Genomic DNA, 20771 nt, shown 5'->3' on the forward strand with positions numbered 1-20771 from the left:
CAGAGATTTAGCATCAACTTCAATTTGAAATATGAGTCTGTCAAATCCTGTTGTATGCAACATGAGAGCCGAGAACGAAAAACTTAAACAGCAAATCAAAGAGCTGAAAAATGAGAATAAAACTCTCAAACAACAAAACTCTACCATACGTGACCTTAAAGTCGAGAACGCCGACCTTAAGGAGCAAAAAAGAGAGCTCATAAATGAGAACAAGATTCTCCAAAAAAACATTGAAGTTCTCTTCAAACGAAGTGGGTTCTCTAAAAACAAGAGGAAAAGAGACCTGCAACTAGAGAATGAAACAATTCACTTCAAAATTCAAGAGCTGGAATATTGGAACCAAATTCTAAAGGATTTAAACAGCTCCAAAACCAAAGAGATCCAGCAACAGAAAGAGGTGATGCAGGAAATGGAGGCAGAAATCAGAGAGTTGCAAAGCAGCAAGACAGGCTTGGTTATAAAAGTGGGAGACATGGAAAAGGACAACCAGTCTTTAAGAGAGGAAAATGATGTGACGGTAAAACGCATGTGTGAGCTGAAAAGGGACTTTGAAAAGGAAAAAGATGACATGCAACAGGAAATACAGGCTGTTAAAACTGAGCTCCATCTGGCAAACACAGCCTTTAAAGAGTTACAAGAGAGTGAAGAAAGAAAAAGGATCATGAATGAGGAAAACAAAACAACGGACAGTGAACAGCTCAGACAGACCCTGGAACTCCAATGCTTTGCACATGAAATTGACATATTGAGGCGGCATAACGAACTTCTTGAACAGGACCTCCAGGAGCTTTCCAAAAGGAGTGGTGATTCTCAAAAAGAACTGAAACCACACGATGAGGGTGTGAAAGGAGAATCACGGATCTCCAAAGCCACTGAGAAAGACTCCGAACATGATTTTGAAGTGACCAACAGAGAAAAGGAGTTGTTGTGCCATGAATTTGAGGAAATGAAAAGAGAGCTTGAAGAGGTCAAGAAAAATCAGTATGATTTACAGGAAGCCTTGAAAACAGAAGACATGGCGTTGCAAACCCAAGCTCAGACTCCCAAAGTTTCACAGGAAGAACATAACAATCTGATAAACAACTACGATGTCCAAGTTGACATACTCAAACAACAAAATAAGGCCTTGGAAAATACGGTTAGTGACCTTACCAAAAAGATGTGGAATGGACGGGAAGCGATGAGACAAATGGAAAAGAACTTTCAAGAACAAAGGAAGCTACTCGAAAATCTCCGAGGAGAATTCGAGGAAATTTAGCACAACTACGACTTTGGCCCTCCCTATTAAACCTGGTTAACGCAGGTTCAATAGGGCTATAACTTAGACAATGGAAGTTCATTTGATTTAATTGGCCCAAAATGAGTGACTGCACCCAGACACTCAGTAGCAAAAAAATTACAGAGATTCAAGAGAGAAAACTGTTTCTGCATAGACTCCTATAGTACTGCAAGTCGTGTCATCGCTTGGTGTCCTGCATAGAGTGCAGGTTTAAGGTATCTACGTATCTTTCAGAATTAGAAGCTATGCTGCGTCAGGGGTTATAACAGCTGTGCCCCCCCCCCCCCAACCGGTCGAGGCAGATGGCCGCCCCTCACTGAGCCTGGTTCTGCCGAAAGTTTCTTCCTGTTAAAAGGGAGTTTTTCTTTCCCACCGTCACCAAGTCTAAGGAGCTTGGAGAAAAGCGCCTGGACTTCTTTAACTTAAAGAAGTCCAGGCGCTTTTCTTTCCAAGCTCCTTAGACTACTATGGCCTTGATGACTGATAACCTTCACAGACACTGTCATCAAGGGTTTGCTCACAGGGGATCATCTGATTGTTGGGGGGTTTTCTCTCTTATATTGTATGGTCTTTACCTTACAATATAAACAGCCGAGAAGCGGCTATTTTTGCGATCCGGTGCTTTAGAAATACATCTTAGCTGAACTGAACTCCATAACATCTGGACCGAAATGCCTACACACAACGGTAGGCATTTCAATCAAGAGCTCTGTCCAAAACGTTCAATGACAAGCATCAGCACCAGGATTGTTTTTTAGCTCACCAACAGTTCATGTTCCCTACCCATTTTTTATTGTAACTGCAACTTTGTAAGACTGGGTTGGGAGATGTTCTTGTGGTGAGCTTTTATTTACATAATTGGTTTCTTTAATAGTGAAATAAAATAAATTTGTATAACTGGAAACAGCGTTCTCCTGTGTGATTATCACATTGTATTCTTTAAACCATATAACAGAATATATAATATATATAATTTACTCATAGTAATATTAATATCTAATGTGATTGAGTTTCCTTATCTCTACTTATGTGCTGATGTGTTCACTGAGGCCATTGTATGGTCCATTTTGGCTGCATTTCCATGTTTTAAACATGAAATTTGCTTATTTAAAGGGTGTCTCATGTATCTCTTATGCAGAAATATGTGTTGCCTAGCTGGACAAATGTAGCACAGGTCTACTATTATTGGTCACGTGTGTTTTCCCCCCCAGCCATCATGTTCTGTTTGTGCTTAGTTATGTCCATGTCTTATCTCCTGTCCCCTTTTCCCTCTGTATGTATTCACAGTGTACGTGTTCCTCGTCGGTTCGTCATGCTAAGTCTGCGTGTCTTATTCCGTCATGTGTCATGTATCACTCCAAATCTCACTGACTTTAACTAATAATAACTGTTTGCTGAGTGTTATGTCTAAAAGGTATTGCACAATCGCCTCTAGTAGAGGATCAGGTTTGTTTTCCACTGATAATGGATTTTAACATGACTGACCAATGATTGTGGAGCACGTCAATGTAGGATCTTATAAATACAACGAGCAAACTTAAATGTTTTAAAATGTTCAAAAAATTAATGTATTATATTTCTGAAGTATGACGGAAGGAAAAAGTTAAATTTTTTTCATATTTTAAAAAAAAATCCATGGGTTTAATGGGTCCATCATCACTATATTGAGGGCCTTGTATAATAGCCCAACTGCAAAAGTAAAGATTAACGGTGAACTTTCAGATGCTTTCAAGCTTGAAAGGTCCACAAGACAAGGATGCCCACTGAGTCCACTCTTATTTGCTATTTTTATAGAGCCATTGGCTGAAAGGATTAGGCAGAATGGTAACATAAAAGGGATTAATATCACTGGAAGTGAGCAGAAATTGGCCTTGTTTGCAGATGACATTTTGGTTTACTTATCAAAACCTACCGAATCACTTATGGAGCTCATGTCAGTGTTAAAGGAGTATGGGCTATACTCGGGATATAAATTGAATATACAAAAAACACAAGTTCTTAGTAGCTTTTATAGCCCTCCCCAGAATCTGCTCAACAAATACAAACTAAGCTGGGACAAAAGAACTATCAAATATCTGGGCATAAACTTATCAATGGATATAACTAGCTTGGAAGAAATCAACTACCCCCTACTTAAAAAAGATATCATGCTAAATATTAGCAGATGGTCTATCTAAGCATTTCTTCTAGAGTGGACATCATAAAAATGAATATGCTCCCAAAGATATTAAACTTATTCCAGTCTGTTTCTATAGAAAACCCTGATAGATACTTTGTAGAGTGGGATAGGACCCTCTCAAGATTTATATGGGCGGGTAAAAAGCCAAGAGTTAAGTTCAAAACACTTCAGCTTCCCAAAGATAAAGGAGGATTAGGCATCCCTTGCCTACAGGATTACTACAGGGCAACACAAATAAGAAATCTGGTGGGCTGGTGTAAACCCGGATACTGTTCGATAGAGAGACGAATCTGGCATTGATATCTGACATCACAACAGAGAGACGAATCTGGCATTGATATCTGACATCACAACAGAGAGACGAATCTGGCATTGATATCTGACATCACAACAGAGAGACGAATCTGGCATTGATATCTGACATCACAACAGAGAGACGAATCTGGCATTAATATCTGACATCACAACAGAGAGACGAATCTGGCATTGATATCTGACATCACAACAGAGAGACGAATCTGGCATTGATATCTGACATCACAACAGAGAGACGAATCTGGCATTAATATCTGACATCACAACAGAGAGACGAATCTGGCATTAATATTTGACATCACAACAGAGAGACGAATCTGGCATTAATATCTGACATCACAACAGAGAGACGAATCTGGCATTGACATTTGATATCACAACAGAGAGACTGGATGTCAATGTCAGAAAGATGACTGTGATGTCAGAACCCTCTAAATCTTGTAATTTACAGATGGTAAATGGCCTGTATTTGCATAGCGCTTTACTAGTCCCTAAGGACCCCAAAGCACTTTACACATCCAGTCATCCACCCATTCACACACTGGTGATGGCAGCTACATTGTAGCCACAGCCACCCTGGGGCGCACTGACAGAGATATTTAATTCCAAATGATTTGACTGCATCATTGCGTCTTTGAGTTATGACCCAAACTCTCTATCAACTTTGTGAATAAATTCACGTCCCCCTGTGACCTCATAATTACACCACAGTTCAGATGGCATGAATGAGTCATGAGGTCACACCAACAGTGACAACATCAGCAGTGACATCACTAAAGTTGCCAGGTGAGTCCATAAATAGAACCCGTGACGTGGAGCAGGTACCGCCGTTTTGGACAATGCCACGACGCAGGTATAGACGCAGACATGCGAGGTCTTCTCGCCCCGTTCGCAGACACAAGAGACCCCACAAGGCCTCGGGTGTCCGCAGACGTGGGAGAAGATACCGTCGCAGACATTAGACAATCTCAATAAACATGTAGGATGAACATCAAAACTTTGGTCCAATCAAGTTTTTTTTAGATAACATATGTTGTTGTTGTTCTGTGTGTGTTTGTTATCAATGTTGTGGAAAAAAGTTAAGCTTAGTAAGCCATCAAGCACTGATCACTCGTAGAAGAGCACCAATAGGAGACAGAACTAATTAGAAGGTGTTATTATTCAGTCTGTACATCGAATAGAAGGCACTAACCACAAGGTGATCTTCAATTCATCTCTGTGTGAATGTGAACGGGGCGAGAAGACCCCCACTAACTGCATGTCCCTAGACTGTGGGAGGAAGCTCGAGAGAACATCCAGACTCCACACAAAGACCCCGGCCTGATGAGGCTAGGGTCCTGAGTTCGATACCCTAAACTGAACGCAGGACAGAGGAAGGGATGGGTGATGTTCATGTGCGCCCAGGTGTATGATGTGGCTCTTTGTCTGTGACTGGTTGGCTGTCCCAGCCCTGGCCCTTCATGTATTTCAGTAATGTCCTTTTCTCCCGTCTCGTTTACATGTTTTTCCCTTGTGACCCATTCCTTCTGTCACGTGTGTTTCCCCCCCAGCCATCATGTTCTGCTTGTGCTTAGTTATGTCCATGTCTTATCTCCTGTCCCCTTTTCCCTCTGTATGTATTCACAGTGTACGTGTTCCTCGTCGGCTCGTCATGCTAAGTCTGCGTGTCTTATTCCGTCATGTGTCATGTATCACTCCAAATCTCACTGACTTTAACTAATAATAACTGTTTGCTGAGTGTTATGTCTAAAAGGTATTGCACAATCGCCTCTAGTAGAGGATCAGGTTTGTTTTCCACTGATAATGGATTTTAACATGACTGACCAATGATTGTGGAGCACGTCAATGTAGGATCTTATAAATACAACGAGCAAACTTAAATGTTTTAAAATGTTCAAAAAATTAATGTATTATATTTCTGAAGTATGACGGAAGGAAAAAGTTAAATTTTTTTCATATTTAAAAAAAAAATCCATGGGTTTAATGGGTCCATCATCACTATATTGAGGGCCTTGTATAATAGCCCAACTGCAAAAGTAAAGATTAACGGTGAACTTTCAGATGCTTTCAAGCTTGAAAGGTCCACAAGACAAGGATGCCCACTGAGTCCACTCTTATTTGCTATTTTTATAGAGCCATTGGCTGAAAGGATTAGGCAGAATGGTAACATAAAAGGGATTAATATCACTGGAAGTGAGCAGAAATTGGCCTTGTTTGCAGATGACATTTTGGTTTACTTATCAAAACCTACCGAATCACTTATGGAGCTCATGTCAATGTTAAAGGAGTATGGGCTATACTCGGGATATAAATTGAATATACAAAAAACACAAGTTCTTAGTAGCTTTTATAGCCCTCCCCAGAATGTGCTCAACAAATACAAACTAAGCTGGGACAAAAGAACTATCAAATATCTGGGCATAAACTTATCAATGGATATAACTAGCTTGGAAGAAATCAACTACCCCCTACTTAAAAAAGATATCATGCTAAATATTAGCAGATGGTCTATCTAAGCATTTCTTCTAGAGTGGACATCATAAAAATGAATATGCTCCCAAAGATATTAAACTTATTCCAGTCTGTTTCTATAGAAAACCCTGATAGATACTTTGTAGAGTGGGATAGGACCCTCTCAAGATTTATATGGGCGGGTAAAAAGCCAAGAGTTAAGTTCAAAACACTTCAGCTTCCCAAAGATAAAGGAGGATTAGGCATCCCTTGCCTACAGGATTACTACAGGGCAACACAAATAAGAAATCTGGTGGGCTGGTGTAAACCCGGATACTGTTCAACAGAGAGACGAATCTGGCATTAATATCTGACATCACAACAGAGAGACGAATCTGGCATTGATATCTGACATCACAACAGAGAGACGAATCTGGCATTGATATCTGACATCACAACAGAGAGACGAATCTGGCATTAATATCTGACATCACAACAGAGAGACGAATCTGGCATTAATATCTGACATCACAACAGAGAGACGAATCTGGCATTAATATCTGACATCACAACAGAGAGACGAATCTGGCATTGATATCTGACATCACAACAGAGAGACGAATCTGGCATTAATATTTGACATCACAACAGAGAGACAAATCTGGCATTAATATCTGACATCACAACAGAGAGACGAATCTGGCATTGATATCTGACATCACAACAGAGAGACGAATCTGGCATTAATATTTGACATCACAACAGAGAGACGAATCTGGCATTGATATCTGACATCACAACAGAGAGACGAATCTGGCATTGATATCTGACATCACAACAGAGAGACGAATCTGGCATTAATATCTGACATCACAACAGAGAGACGAATCTGGCATTGATATCTGACATCACAACAGAGAGACGAATCTGGCATTGATATCTGACATCACAACAGAGAGACGAATCTGGCATTAATATCTGACATCACAACAGAGAGACGAATCTGGCATTAATATCTGACATCACAACAGAGAGACGAATCTGGCATTAATATTTGACATCACAACAGAGAGACGAATCTGGCATTAATATCTGACATCACAACAGAGAGACGAATCTGGCATTGATATCTGACATCACAACAGAGAGACGAATCTGGCATTAATATTTGACATCACAACAGAGAGACGAATCTGGCATTAATATCTGACATCACAACAGAGAGACGAATCTGGCATTAATATCTGACATCACAACAGAGAGACGAATCTGGCATTAATATTTGACATCACAACAGAGAGACGAATCTGGCATTAATATCTGACATCACAACAGAGAGACGAATCTGGCATTAATATCTGACATCACAACAGAGAGACGAATCTGGCATTGATATCTGACATCACAACAGAGAGACGAATCTGGCATTAATATCTGACATCACAACAGAGAGACGAATCTGGCATTGACATTTGATATCACAACAGAGAGACTGGATGTCAATGTCAGAAAGATGACTGTGATGTCAGAACCCTCTAAATCTTGTAATTTACAGATGGTAAATGGCCTGTATTTGCATAGCGCTTTACTAGTCCCTAAGGACCCCAAAGCACTTTACACATCCAGTCATCCACCCATTCACACACTGGTGATGGCAGCTACATTGTAGCCACAGCCACCCTGGGGCGCACTGACAGAGATATTTAATTCCAAATGATTTGACTGCATCATTGCGTCTTTGAGTTATGACCCAAACTCTCTATCAACTTTGTGAATAAATTCACGTCCCCCTGTGACCTCATAATTACACCACAGTTCAGATGGCATGAATGAGTCATGAGGTCACACCAACAGTGACAACATCAGCAGTGACATCACTAAAGTTGCCAGGTGAGTCCATAAATAGAACCCGTGACGTGGAGCAGGTACCGCCGTTTTGGACAATGCCACGACGCAGGTATAGACGCAGACATGCGAGGTCTTCTCGCCCCGTTCGCAGACACAAGAGACCCCACAAGGCCTCGGGTGTCCGCAGACGTGGGAGAAGATACCGTCGCAGACATTAGACAATCTCAATAAACATGTAGGATGAACATCAAAACTTTGGTCCAATCAAGTTTTTTTTAGATAACATATGTTGTTGTTGTTCTGTGTGTGTTTGTTATCAATGTTGTGGAAAAAAGTTAAGCTTAGTAAGCCATCAAGCACTGATCACTCGTAGAAGAGCACCAATAGGAGACAGAACTAATTAGAAGGTGTTATTATTCAGTCTGTACATCGAATAGAAGGCACTAACCACAAGGTGATCTTCAATTCATCTCTGTGTGAATGTGAACGGGGCGAGAAGACCCCCACTAACTGCATGTCCCTAGACTGTGGGAGGAAGCTTGAGAGAACATCCAGACTCCACACAAAGACCCCGGCCTGATGAGGCTAGGGTCCTGAGTTCGATACCCTAAACTGAACGCAGGACAGAGGAAGGGATGGGTGATGTTCATGTGCGCCCAGGTGTATGATGTGGCTCTTTGTCTGTGACTGGTTGGCTGTCCCAGCCCTGGCCCTTCATGTATTTCAGTAATGTCCTTTTCTCCCGTCTCGTTTCCATGTTTTTCCCTTGTGACCCATTCCTTCTGTCACGTGTGTTTCCCCCCCAGCCATCATGTTCTGTTTGTGCTTAGTTATGTCCATGTCTTATCTCCTGTCCCCTTTTCCCTCTGTATGTATTCACAGTGTACGTGTTCCTCGTCGGCTCGTCATGCTAAGTCTGCGTGTCTTATTCCGTCATGTGTCATGTATCACTCCAAATCTCACTGACTTTAACTAATAATAACTGTTTGCTGAGTGTTATGTCTAAAAGGTATTGCACAATCCTCTAGTAGAGGATCAGGTTTGTTTTCCACTGATAATGGATTTTAACATGACTGACCAATGATTGTGGAGCACGTCAATGTAGGATCTTATAAATACAACGAGCAAACTTAAATGTTTTAAAATGTTCAAAAAATTAATGTATTATATTTCTGAAGTATGACGGAAGGAAAAAGTTACATTTTTTCATATTTTAAAAAAAAATCCATGGGTTTAATGGGTCCATCATCACTATATTGAGGGCCTTGTATAATAGCCCAACTGCAAAAGTAAAGATTAACGGTGAACTTTCAGATGCTTTCAAGCTTGAAAGGTCCACAAGACAAGGCTGCCCACTGAGTCCACTCTTATTTGCTATTTTTATAGAGCCATTGGCTGAAAGGATTAGGCAGAATGGTAACATAAAAGGGATTAATATCACTGGAAGTGAGCAGAAATTGGCCTTGTTTTTGAAGAGTAATACCAGCCGGCAGGTGTGGCAAGGCATCCAGCACCTAACCAACTATAAGATCAATCTCGGAGCTGCGGACGGTGACCTGGAGCTGGCAGAGGAGCTGAATATCTTCTTTGCCCGCTTTGAGACCAGGGTACCGGAGGTATTGGAGCCACAGCAGCAACACGCCACCCATAGCAGCACCACCCTCACCCTGGAAGAGCACGAGGTGAGGCGCATGCTGCAGGCTGTTAACCCGAGGAAGGCGGCGGGTCCTGATGGTGTGCCAGGTCGAATATTGAGGGATTGTGCAGGACAGCTGGCTGGGATCTTCACCAGGATTTTCAACAAATCCCTCGCACAGGCGACTGTCCCACTCTGCCTGAAGTCCTCCACCATAGTCCCCTTGCCTAAGAAGCCCCACATCACCGGCCTGAATGACTACAGACCGGTGGCACTCACCCCAGTGGTAATGAAATGCTTTGAGAAGCTGGTCCGCAGACACATCACAGCAGCCCTGCCCCGCAGCCTGGATCCACACCAGTTTGCCTACAGAGCAAACCGATCCACGGAAGACGCTGTAGCCACAGCACTCCATGCTGCATTAACTCACCTGGAAGAGCATGGTAGCTATGTGCGGATGCTCTTCGTGGATTACTGCTCAGCTTTTAACACCATCCTTCCACACAAACTGGTGGCCAAGCTACAAGACCTGGGGCTTCCAGACAGCACCTGCATGTGGATCAATAGCTTCCTCTCGGGCCGTAGACAGAGAGTCAGAGTTGGCCATCACACATCCTCAGCCCTGAGTCTCAGCACTGGCTCACCCCAGGGCTGTGTGCTCAGTCCACTGCTCTACTCTCTCTACACACACGACTGCACTCCTCGCCACCACAGCAACATCTTTGTGAAATTTGCAGATGACACCACAGTGGTGGGGCTCATTTCCAAGGGAGACGAGTCTACGTACAGAGACGAGGTGGAGCAGCTGACGTCATGGTGTAAGGCCAATAACCTCCTCCTCAACACTTCAAAAACCAAAGAACTCATAATAGACTTCAGAAGGAAAAAGGCAGAGATCCAACCACTATTCATAAATGGGGACTGTGTAGAAAGGGTGGCAAGCTTCCGCTTCCTGGGAGTCAATATAGAGGAGAACCTTTCCTGGAGTGTGAACACCTCCGAGCTGCTGAAAAAGGCCCAACAGAGACTGTACTTCCTGAGAATTCTCAGGAGGAATAACATCACACAGAGACTGCTGGTGTCCTTCTACAGAGCCACCATTGAGAGTGTTCTAACTTACTGCATATGCATCTGGTACACTAGCTGCACAGGGGCTCAGAGGAAAGCACTCCAAGGGATCATTAACACCGCCCAAAAGATCACTGGCTGCCCTCTCCCCACACTGGAAGTTCTACACAACGCCCACTGTTTTAAAAAGGCCCAAAACATCATAAAAGACACCTCACATCCTGGCCACTCCCTGTTCGAACTGTTGCCCTCAGGCAGACGGTACAGGGCAATCAGAGCAAGGACTAATAGACTCAAACACAGCTGTTATCCAACTGCAATAACACATCTGAATACTACAAAAAAATGTCCATCACGCCACTCTTGTGTTAATCTATGCACGGTCTGAAGCATGTGTGTGGGAATGTATGTGAATGTTTTACTGTTATATCTTATTAGTATTTTAAGTATTCTATCTATTTTATTTATTGAATTTTATTGTTTTATTTATATTTTGATATTGCTAGGGATGATGCAATGATCGGGGACCATTCTTCATTTCGTTGTTCTCATGACAATGACAATAAAGTTTCTGATTCTGATTCTGTTTGCAGATGACATTTTGGTTTACTTATCAAAACCTACCGAATCACTTATGGAGCTCATGTCAGTGTTAAAGGAGTATGGGCTATACTCGGGATATAAATTGAATATACAAAAAACACAAGTTCTTAGTAGCTTTTATAGCCCTCCCCAGAATCTGCTCAACAAATACAAACTAAGCTGGGACAAAAGAACTATCAAATATCTGGGCATAAACTTATCAATGGATATAACTAGCTTGGAAGAAATCAACTACCCCCTACTTAAAAAAGATATCATGCTAAATATTAGCAGATGGTCTATCTAAGCATTTCTTCTAGAGTGGACATCATAAAAATGAATATGCTCCCAAAGATATTAAACTTATTCCAGTCTGTTTCTATAGAAAACCCTGATAGATACTTTGTAGAGTGGGATAGGACCCTCTCAAGATTTATATGGGCGGGTAAAAAGCCAAGAGTTAAGTTCAAAACACTTCAGCTTCCCAAAGATAAAGGAGGATTAGGCATCCCTTGCCTACAGGATTACTACAGGGCAACACAAATAAGAAATCTGGTGGGCTGGTGTAAACCCGGATACTGTTCAACAGAGAGACGAATCTGGCATTAATATTTGACATCACAACAGAGAGACGAATCTGGCAATGATATTTGACATCACAAATTTAAATGTTGGTATGGTTAAATGTTATCCTGTGTGACACTCACACATGCATACACATATACAAGTGTCTGTAAACTTTGATATATCTTTCCTACAGGATCAATAAGAATCCATATGGGTACCTTCACCAGCAATAAAAGGATCAATATTAATAATCCCCTTGTTGTTGGCAAAGATGAAACAGTGGATGAGGTTGGACACATTAGATGGGTGGTCTCTTAACAATAACTGTCCTTTTTCATGAGACAAGGATATGCAAAACAATAATTTATAACAATCTTCAGATGTTTGAAAACTAATAGAATTTTGAAGATGTGAAAAACATTTCTGTGCCGCTTTTCTGCTAATGGTATACCTGTAATTATGGCAATGGACTCAGTTTCTTGGCCCAAGGTTGCTGTTTAGCTGCTCACTGTCTATATTACCTTTGCTCTGTTGACTCATTAGTTTAAATCCAGAATTTGACGACTACTGTCAAATGTTTCTGCTCTAAATTTTTAGTCAGTTGACAGACCACATGTTTACTCCAGGGGAAGAAATTCATCTTAACTCCTAAAACAAAGAGAAGTGGAGAGAATTTCAATATTTAACTGTGTTTCAGGATCACTCATGCTGATTGCCTGGATGACCACAGGATCACTCGGCATGATGGTTGCCCGATATCTAAAAAAAATGGCCAAGGGAAAAAAAATGTGCGACAAAGATCTCTGGTTTATGGTGAGACATCATAGACAAAACCATGTATTATCTTTTCAATGTGGAACCAAAGTTTTTGTAAACTAAACTAGGCTTGAAAATAACTTAAACTTGGTGTGTTTCCAGAATAAATTTCATGACTAAAAATATTAACTTCATAAGTAATTTCAGATATCCAATCCAATCCAAGATATAATAGACTTGTAAGACAGCTTGGTCCAAGCCTAATGTTATCTGGACAAATGTATTGGTTTAGCTGCCACAGTATCATGCTGTATTCTTTGTGTTCCTCCAGGTCCATGTTGGAGCAATGTGTCTGACGGTAGCAGCCACAATCATTGCTTTCATCCTTGTGTTCGTTCATTCTCAGGACTGGTCTGGGGTTAGTACACTGACTCTGCTAGATTCTAAGAATCTTAGTTAAGTTATGGTTTTGTACTATTCATTACAGCGACAATCAAATGATAAAACCGTGTTTCTCTGTAATAATATTTATTTTCTTATTTATTCCAACTAAATTTTATGTGTTGTTCACACAGAATTGGGGGTAATTGTTGAATACAAATTGTTGATTATATGAATGCAAATACCCTCCAAATTATGTTGCAACATTTAGATTTCATTTAATCCCAGTTTTTAAACCCTATATTTAAGTACAAATGTATTTATATAGCACTTTTCAAGATCATTTCTGCAAAGTGCTTCACAATCAAAATAGTTAAGTTAAAAAGAACTCCAAACGTTCCTCATTGAAGATTTAGTTGATATTGCGTGGACATCAAGAGTTTTAATTACATTAGGCACAAACAAGGACTTTGTTTTCTGTTTGAAGAAAATGATCAGCCATTCATTTTTTTAAATAGTCCAAACACCTATGCAAGACCTGTTGCTTAGAAAGTGCAAAGAGTGTGTTTATACACCACTTTGCATTTAATCCTTAGTTACTCTCTGGCTCTCGTCCATAACATTTTGCCTGTCGTGTCTCCCCATCACCTCCAACCAGTTGCAGCAGATGGCTGCATCACCTGAGCCTGGTTCTGCTGGAGGTTTCTAACAGAAAAGAAGGGAATATTTCCTTCCCACTATCACCAAAAGCTTGCTTCCACCAGTTGTAGTAGTGATGCAGAAACATTATGCCTTTTGACAACCAATCCACATATGAACAGGTTCAAGAAATAATTTGAGGGATAAATGGAATCTGTGGGCTGCATCCAGTTAGTTTCACTTTAGTTTTTTATAAAACAGTCATCTCATGGTGCTTTACATTAGAAGGATGAGCCAAGGGAGTTTAATATAATTCAACTTAATATGAATGCGATAACCATACCAACCAGGTATGGACCCCTCCAACCCTTGGCTTTGGTGTGCAGAAACAACTCCCGTGTAACAGTAGGACCCTCTGGCAAAACCAGACTGAAGGAGGACGATCATCTCCAGCTTTTGGTTGTGATGTGATTGTAGAAGAGAATAGCGACACCATGTAAAACCTAAAGGACAAAATGCAAACTATGGAGATGACAAAAAGTTGGTGCATATTTATAAGCCAATATTGCAAGCCATTAAGACAAAAGGCAAGTGGAGCAGAAGTGCCCCTCATGGGAGGTACATCTAGAAATGATTAAGTTCTCATGGTACTCTCAAAGGTACTCGTACTTTTCACTCTGGGGTTATTTGTGGAGGCTTTACCTTCACTTGGGTAGTAGAGCAAGTCATCTATCAAACAGAAGGTCCATAGATCAATCCTCAGCTCCTCCAGTCTGCAAGTTGCATCCACAGGCAAGATTAATATACCCCTTCAAAGTGTTTTTTTTTCTTTTCTCTTGATATTCATTAAGCACTCTTTAGTTGTGTGTTTCAGCTCTCAGACTGATATTTATGCCCCATGATTAGCACTGTTAATGTGTTTGGTATCCAGGGAGCACATCCAGTGTTGGGGTGCCTGGTTATGATCCTCTCACTCATCCAGCCTATCGGGGCCTTGCTGCGCTGCGGACCACAACATCACCTGTATGTATCCATCTGTGTGTGTTTAATTAATATACTATATCATGCCTATACACATTTAAGAATACTCTGTTCAAATATTATTTAAAAAAAAATTAAAAATGGCCTCACTTTTTTTTTCTCTACAATTATTTAACAAATTTTGAAAACACGATAAACCAAAGGAATGGGGCAGTACATGCTTAATGACTAAATGCACTGCTCACTCGGCAAAGTGAGGTTATAAAGTTATTTGATAACCCTAAGAGTTGTATTCATACTTCAGCCATAAAAGTTTTTAAAATTTCAAACTTTTGCAAAGTGTAGCCTGCATGTGCTTTATCAGAGCACACTTTCACACTGAAACACCAAGTAGGAAACTAATTTGCACATGACTCGTGAAAGTTATTCCTTCCTCTTAGTAATAATGGTACTTTTAATAAATATAGCCTGGTTGTAGCTTTGGAGGCCAGACTCAGTAAATGAAATATTTTTTAAGTGAAATATAGATTTAGTAAAATTGTATGTTCAGTAATGATACTTGTTTTCATAAATTGGATGCAGGAGAAATCTTAGACAAGAACTTCAGAAGCTGATGATTTTATAGTTCTTCTCTTTTCTTTGATAGGAGGTATCTGTTCAACTGGACACATTTTTTAAATGCGGTGGTAATAAAATCTATAGCTGGTAAGCTTGTGTTTTACTTCATTCTACCATCTTGCATATATGCTAACATTTTCAATAGCAGACACACTGTCACCCATGCTGCTCGTCTTAAAATGCCTGCTTCTTTGTGTCACACAGTGGCAGCCATATTTACAGGCCTGGACAGGATTGACAGTGATGATGGGTGGCTATTGAAAGTGATGGGTGGCTTCTTTGCCTGGGAAGTTCTCTTCATCATCATTTTGGAGGTCCATGATTGGGTAGTTAAACACAGAGGTAAGCCTTTTTTTTTGCATTTCAGTGATGAAGGAAAAAATCATCACTACCCATATACACTTTAATGACAAAAACCAATCTAGACCCAACAGTCCATTTGCACGGTGAAGAGCCACCTGATCAGTTCAGCAGCATTTAGCTGACTGAGCGAAGAGTATAACCCCTGTACACCTCAGAATGTGGTTGGATGGGTAAAATAAACAGCACTGTATCACAAGATTTTCTGTGTATAACACAGCAGCATCAAATATTGGTATTTATGAATTGATGAGTGAAAACGCGTAAGAATGTCTCAATGGTAGTCTGCTGGAACAAAAGCTGTTACACTTTAACTTTGCTGAAGTACAGCGACAAAGGAATCTTTATCTTTCGATTTATTAAATGCATGAAAATACTCTGGGAATACTATACACGAAGGCTCAGCTCATGCACCACCAACCTAATGTTATCAGAGAGAACTTGCATTGAAATGTCTCAACTGAGACTATCCAATTTTGGACACGTGTAGTTTGACAATGCTGTGGCTCAATGTGTGGCTCAGTCACACAAATTATTAAAAAAAAATATGATCACAACCTCTTTGTGTCTACAAAAACTGGTTAATGTTTGGTGATTTTTAAAAAATGTTTTACCCCCCCGTGCCGCACACACTTTCCATGACCAATGGCAACTTGACATGCTAAATGTTTACATAGAGCTTCCAGCACATTGTTATCGTTCTGAAAGTTGTTGTTTTTTTGTTTTTTTTCAATCACCACAACTACTCAACTCGACTCAATTTTATTTAAATTGATTTCAAATTGTTCTTCTTCTGTTAAAGCTTAAAACTAATATCATAACTCAACCTGTATAAATAAAATGATTAAAAACATAGCTGACTGCTTTAGTTCACTTCAGTTAATGTGCCCTGCAATATTTCACTGTTCTTTGCTCTGGGTTTCAGATGATACTGCTGATCAAATGGAATCAGCATTGGTAAGCTGAAAGAAATATAAAAGCAAGCAATCACTGATTGCCACAAGATGGAGTATTTCTAATATAATTTTACTTTTTTTGTCAGGTCAAAGGTGACAGTTGCCTGATCGCCCTGTGTACCTTCTGGGAAACCTTTGCTTTTTGGTGGCACTTCTGGTTGGAATTGGAGAAAAATGAGCAGCAGCAGAATCTTCCAGAGTGTTTCCCTGTAGTTTTGTTGAATTTTATCATCAATTTTAACATACTTGATGAGAGACTGCACTGGAAATTCAGACCCACTGATCCATCAGTTGGCGAATCCTGGAAAGTTTCTCAGTAATGTCTTTAAAAAAATATTACTTATGTTTTTTTTCTCTTTTGCTTTTAGTTGATAATTAAGGTGTACTTTCAATCAGCATTCAATTTCACTGGGCCAAGCATTACTGTCGTGTGTGTGTGTATAATATGTCTCACAGTTGCAAAGAAAGAAGTAATTTCAGTCGCCTTTAGCCTCCACTCTGGCTGCCAGGTAAACCAGTTTCATTTTACAAGCTGGTTACATTTTTTAAGCCAAACAGCAATTTTGTATTAAAAAAGTACTTTTAACAATTTTTCCTTTTACATTTTTAAATCAGGTCAACTCGACCCACATCATAATGGGAGGGTTAAAGCCCTTTTCACACATTAACATCTGTTAATATGACAGCATCTATGTATGAATCTGCACCTTTGTCACTTTCATTTGAAAAAAAAAAACTGTCATTGATTCAGCTCCTGAACTTCCCATTTAATGTACATTTTTTCATATATTTCTAATAATCTTGCTGTCAATAACAACTGACAATAAGACAACAAATTTTTAACTTCATTAAATTGAAAATTATGTATGTCAATGTAGTAGTGTTAAATGCTTACCAGGTTCAGATGCAAATGAAGAAACTCCACTCAGGCAAGTCTGCTGGACCAGATGGAGTGAGTCCCCTCAAGGCCTGTGCCCCCCAGCTTTGTGGAGTCTTCCATAAACTGTTCATGCTGAGTCTGAAGAGGGTCCCAGTGCTGTGGAAGACATCAAGCCTCGTCCCTGTACCAAAGACGCCACGTCCCAGTGGCCCCCAGGATTACAGGCCTGTGACACTGACCTCCCACATCATGAAGACCCTGGAAAGGCTCATCCTGGACCAGATCTCACCCATTGTCAGACCACATCAGGATCCCATTCAATTTGCTTACCAGCCCCGTCTCACAGGACGCCATCATCTATCTGCTCAATCGTGTCTACATCCACCCGGACCAGCCGGCGAGCACTGTGAGGTTCATGTTTTTTTTTTACTTTTCCAGTGCTTGGTGATAAGCTAACAGCGATGCAGGGGGATGCTTCTCTAGTGTCCTGGATTGTTGATTACCTGACAGGAAGACCACAATATGTGCGTCTTCCACATTGTGTGTCTGACAAGGTAATCAGCAACACAGGAGCACCATAAGGGACCATCCTCTCCCCCTTCCTCTTCACCCTCTACACCACAGACTTCAGCCGCTGCACAGAGACCTGCATCTTCAGAAGTTTTGATGTAAGTAAATTTGCGGTCAATTTAGACTCAATTCAAAATCTCCTACTTGGGACGAACACTAAATGTAAATAGCTGACTTTCTAAATAAACCTATCCATCTTTGCAAGGTCAATTTTTGCTTTCATTAAATTCCAAATGTTTAGCCATAATTAGCTTAGCTGTCCTACTCTTGTTACTGCTCTTTCCTACTGCTGTTACAATCAAATGAACATCTCTGCAAAGATAAATTAGCTGAGACCTTAGGTTGATGGTAGTTACTAGCAAACACAGAAACGTACATACACTATATAGTACAGTTCTATGATACATCACCAAATAGAACAATTTGTGGCAATGCAGACAAGCAGAGAAACAGTTTAATTAGTTGAATTTGTTCACTTGATCGGAGGTGTGTTTCCTGCAGATATACAACATCGGATCTCAATGATTTTAAATGAGTAAAAGCCCTTGTGCGTTTAACCGGATTATTTATACCTTTAACATTCCAGCTTATAAAACGAAGAGCAGATGACTTTGCGAGCTTGCCATTCAGGTACCAAAATGCAGGTGCAGAAAAAATATGTCCCAACCTCTGGAATAATAAATCTTTCGTGCTTGAATCGATACGGTCCAATATCGTCTTTTCAGAGCTAGCAATAGCTCTCATAATCTCACTCATGTCATGGGGTGGTGCCTCCGGTCTGTCCTCAGCATGGTCCTGTCAGGATCTGACGGCGCCCTGACCGGTCGACCTGCCAGTGTGTGTGTGTGTGTGTGTGTGTGTGTTCACCCAGGGATTGACGGAGGATTTACGGACACTAAGGAAGCACTTGGAGGAGAGACGGGCACTCACTACCACGCACGGGCTTACACGGAAGGAGGGACGCACTATCACCATTGTTGCACATTTGAGCTGTTGTCACATTGCTGCACTGTAAATAAATGCACTGTCATTATTTCTGAGCTCCGCGCCTGAGTCCACTCTTTAACAACCGTGACAGGTCCGAGGCTTTTGCGGCCTGCTCTTTCCCCGATCTAGTTTTGCTCATATTTCGTACACCGTAGCCTTGAAGATGTAAAAAGTGCCTCAGAGCAGCACACGGGCGTGTTATCGTACTGTTGTTAAAAGTTCGTTAGTTTTGGAGCAATGGAATTATGAAACAAGTTAGTCCATTGAGGAGCCCTGTACAACACGTCTTCACATGGCTACCAGACACGCCCCCCGTCATTTTGTTATTATTCAATTCAGAACTGCCCAGACCAGACACAGTGACGTTTCACCAGAATCCCTTTGATCTCTGGTCTTCTTTATGACATCAGCACACGAAAACCTATAAATAGGGGAGAGGTTCTCACTCTTGTCAGTCTTTCAAAGAGAGTGGAAGAATTCACTAGGCAGGAAACTACTGGAAACTTGCGTTTCTGACACAGTTGACGGTATTTTTAAAAAATCTTTTAGTTGGTACAGAGATTTAGCATCAACTTCAATTTGAAATATGAGTCTGTCAAATCCTGTTGTATGCAACATGAGAGCCGAGAACGAAAAACTTAAACAGCAAATCAAAGAGCTGAAAAATGAGAATAAAACTCTCAAACAACAAAACTCTACCATACGTGACCTTAAAGTCGAGAACGCCGACCTTAAGGAGCAAAAAAGAGAGCTCATAAATGAGAACAAGATTCTCCAAAAAAACATTGAAGTTCTCTTCAAACGAAGTGGGTTCTCTAAAAACAAGAGGAAAAGAGACCTGCAACTAGAGAATGAAACAATTCACTTCAAAATTCAAGAGCTGGAATATTGGAACCAAATTCTAAAGGATTTAAACAGCTCCAAAACCAAAGAGATCCAGCAACAGAAAGAGGTGATGCAGGAAATGGAGGCAGAAATCAGAGAGTTGCAAAGCAGCAAGACAGGCTTGGTTATAAAAGTGGGAGACATGGAAAAGGACAACCAGTCTTTAAGAGAGGAAAATGATGTGACGGTAAAACGCATGTGTGAGCTGAAAAGGGACTTTGAAAAGGAAAAAGATGACATGCAACAGGAAATACAGGCTGTTAAAACTGAGCTCCATCAGGCAAACACAGCCTTTAAAGAGTTACAAGAGAGTGAAGAAAGAAAAAGGATCATGAATGAGGAAAACAAAACAACGGACAGTGAACAGCTCAGACAGACCCTGGAACGCCAATGCTTTGCACATGAAATTGACATATTGAGGCGGCATAACGAACTTCTTGAACAGGACCTCCAGGAGCTTTCCAAAAGGAGTGGTGATTCTCAAAAAGAACTGAAACCACACGATGAGGGTGTGAAAGGAGAATCACGGATCTCCAAAGCCACTGAGAAAGACTCCCAACATGATTTTGAAGTGACCAACAGAGAAAAGGAGTTGTTGTGCCATGAATTTGAGGAAATGAAAAGAGAGCTTGAAGAGGTCAAGAAAAATCTGTATGATTCACAGGAAGCCTTGAAAACAGAAGACATGGCGTTGCAAACCCAAGCTCAGACTCCCAAAGTTTCACAGGAAGAACATAACAATCTGATAAACAACTACGATGTCCAAGTTGACATACTCAAACAACAAAATAAGGCCTTAGAAAATAAGGTTAGTGACCTTACCAAAAAGATGT

The sequence above is a fragment of the Diplotaxodon limnothrissa genome, linkage group LG11, assembly GCF_057381915.1.
Source record: "Diplotaxodon limnothrissa isolate DT_005_m linkage group LG11, D_limnothrissa_male_GT1.1, whole genome shotgun sequence".
In the NCBI taxonomy this organism is placed as follows: domain Eukaryota; kingdom Metazoa; phylum Chordata; class Actinopteri; order Cichliformes; family Cichlidae; genus Diplotaxodon; species Diplotaxodon limnothrissa.